We start from the raw sequence: 3,240 nt of genomic DNA, 5'->3' as shown, positions 1-3,240 counted from the left end.
AAGACTGAAAGATATGCGCGTTGCAAATAAAGTACTCGTCGGCGAACCTCATGCAAGGTCGAGTGAACGAAAAGGGAGAAGAGTGGTTTTAGTGATACATGTCTTGTTATATACGGCGGATATTTTATAATAGCTCGTTTAACCATTATTTTTTTAACATTTGAAAAATACAGCTGTGCTACCTAGAATAATATCAGTTATTCTTTAACAAATAGCATCATCGCTGTATGTCATACTTTTGCCACTATTTCTTCTTCATGCTTCATTTTGAAATTATAAATCACGTTGTAACATATATACTATTTATATCTCCTTTCATTTCCTTACAAAGTAGTAAGAAGTACAAAAAGGCAACTATTTTGTTGATAGACGTGAATTATTTGTTTGATTTATTGTAAAATCACGTTTACGGTAGAATATTTTGTAAGACTGATAAGCTGCGAATATAATCAGCGACAAGTAATAAATGAATAATGACTAGAAGGGGTTAATTAATGTATTTTCGATTAAATGAGAGCAGCGTGATAAATAATTATAAAAGTGATCTATCTGCTTTTTAATATTAACGTGTGTATTTTTTCTTAGTTTCCCTTAATTATGTCCCCTACTGCGCTGTCTTCTTACGCTCTTTTCCAAAAAAAGAATTTTATTGTGCATGTTTTTGTTAATTATGCTAGCCATTATCTTATGTACTTTTCACTAAAGAGAGAACGGGAGAGGGAGAGAAAAAGAAAAAGAGAAAAAGAAAGTTTCTTCACTACGAAGGTAGTCTGGCTATAGTTTGAATATTACTTTCATAAAATAGCGCGAATGAATTTTATGCTGGCATAAAAACGTACTGGACTCGTTTATGAGATTGCGGAATATAATTATAAAATAAACGAAAATTCTGGATAATCGCGAATACATTTACGGCCGTTATATGCTGAGTAAATTAACGATATACGCACCGGTTAAACGAAACCCGTGGAATTAATTAGTGTGATAATTGCGTTGCTCATTGTGTTTCAGCATTTCTCGATGTATCACATTGATCTTTCTTGTCGCATTTTTTCTTATTGTATATTCTCTCATTAAATTTACTCAGTAGTTATCTTATTTCAAACTGCTACTTTAATTCCCTCTCGAGGGACGTCGACGTTATGAACGTGACAGCAGTTCAGATACGGTTATATATATGCTTAATTAATCTCTCGAGATCCGTGCAGTTTCTAATACTTTTTATATATCTCTTATAATTCTGTTCAAAATTATTATGAAATAAAAATGACACGGTTCCTCTAGTTGATACATTTTTAGAAATAATTTATTATGCTTTAGATATTGTATTTGTATTCGTTCAAAAGTTGGTATAAGGAAATTTTTTGTAGGATTATAATTAACGCAAAGTAAACGTATTTTAATTAGAAAGATTATGTTAAAAAATAAGTTTTATTTATTTAATCTATCAATAATTTATCAAACATATGTATATAATAACTTATTATAACAAATAGTTTATTAATTCTTTTGTTTCTCTCTGTTTATTAAATTATTTATTAGCATTATATGTATTAGAAAAGAATTAATCATTTTTGCTCTAACAATATTTTATGGTTATTAGAGAAATCTTGATATTTTTTTTTTTTTATTACTTGAAGTGAGCGCGAGCGTGGTGTAGCAGGCAGCGTACGAGACTGCTATGCCAGAGATCGTTCAATCCCAGGCAGAACCGAAAAATTTTCGTATGCTCGTAGCTCTTCTCGGCAGGCAATGGCAAACCATCGAGAGTATCCTTGCCATGTGCACTTTTGTAATAAACAAAATCGTCGTTCGGAATCGACGTTAAATGTACAGGGTTGTGCGCGTTACTTCAAAAAAGTAACGCGTAACCGTTACTTTTTTAAAACAGTACCACTCGTTACCACCACTCGTTACTAATTTTAAAAAGTAACTTGTTACCGTTACCGTTACTTGAAAAGTAACGATTCGTTACTTTTTTTATAATGCTAAAGTAAGTTATTAGATTTTAAAATTACATTAGCTAATAATTAATTTATATATATATAATACTAAATGTGTGTGAAATAAATATTCAAACTTGAAATTCTCTACCAACTAGTTTGTATATAGAGCAAGCTTTTCTCTATATTAAACTTATCTACAGTTTTACTAATTCTTTATTTTACTTAGATAATATCGTTTAAAATTACTCATTTTTGTAAGAATTTAGATTAAACAGATAATAGATTAAATATTGTTTTTAAACGTTAATGTTCCCTGGTAAAAATAAATCGATGAAATCTTTATCAATAGATAAGCCTATTTCAGTATAATTCATAATGAAATGAGTCAATTGATAGAGATTTCAGCGATTTTCAGCGATTTCAACGATTTATTTTCATCACTATTATGTGTATTTCAATATTTATTGTCTGTATCAAAAATTTACAGTATATATATATGTAATGTGAATTATATATTTTCAATATTGGCAGTGCTTATTGGAACACAGTATAAGATACAAAATACTTTTTAAAAAATTAAGAATAAATTATAAAATAAGAAAATAATAGGGAACTGAAGTAACGGTAAAAGTAACGGCTAAATTCGTTACCATTACCGTTACAGACAGAAAAAAGTAGAGGAAAGAGAGAGTTGCCGATACTGACATAGATCTAAAGTTCTAAAGTAAATACACCCCCTTATTTCTCAGAAACTAATTATTGCACTTTATTAATACTAATAAAATCATGATCTGTTTAGCTAATTAAAGAAGTACAAACTCATAATTCATATATTTGTGACTTATTTTTATACCAAATCATCTAAAAACCAATTCTATGAATCCGAGAAGAAAATTCTTACGGTGTTGTTTTGCAAATTGCGTAATCAAAATAATAGTGACTGTATTATTGATAATATTATATCATTTTAAATGTTTATAGTTTCATAAATTAGTTTTCCTTACAGAATAGGACATATCTTTATTTATAGAATAGGAATGTTGGTATTATTGCCTACTATGTCAGTTTTGGAGCCCATTTTGTCAGACGCCCATTTTTGCATAACTTACACTGAGAAAAAAATGCTGTTGATTCAATTAAAGTCTATATTACGGGCTGTCATTAACATAAGTGATTAATTCATGCGTATATTTTATTAATATAAAGGCTTGATTATTGAAATAATAATTTATGCCTTTGTGTCAATAAAAATATACATGAATTAATCACTTATGTTAGTGACAGCCCGTAATAT

The sequence above is a fragment of the Trachymyrmex cornetzi genome, unplaced genomic scaffold (assembly GCF_001594075.2).
Source record: "Trachymyrmex cornetzi isolate Tcor2-1 unplaced genomic scaffold, Tcor1.1 scaffold198, whole genome shotgun sequence".
NCBI lineage: Eukaryota > Metazoa > Arthropoda > Insecta > Hymenoptera > Formicidae > Trachymyrmex > Trachymyrmex cornetzi.
This window is presented reverse-complemented; position numbering follows the sequence as displayed.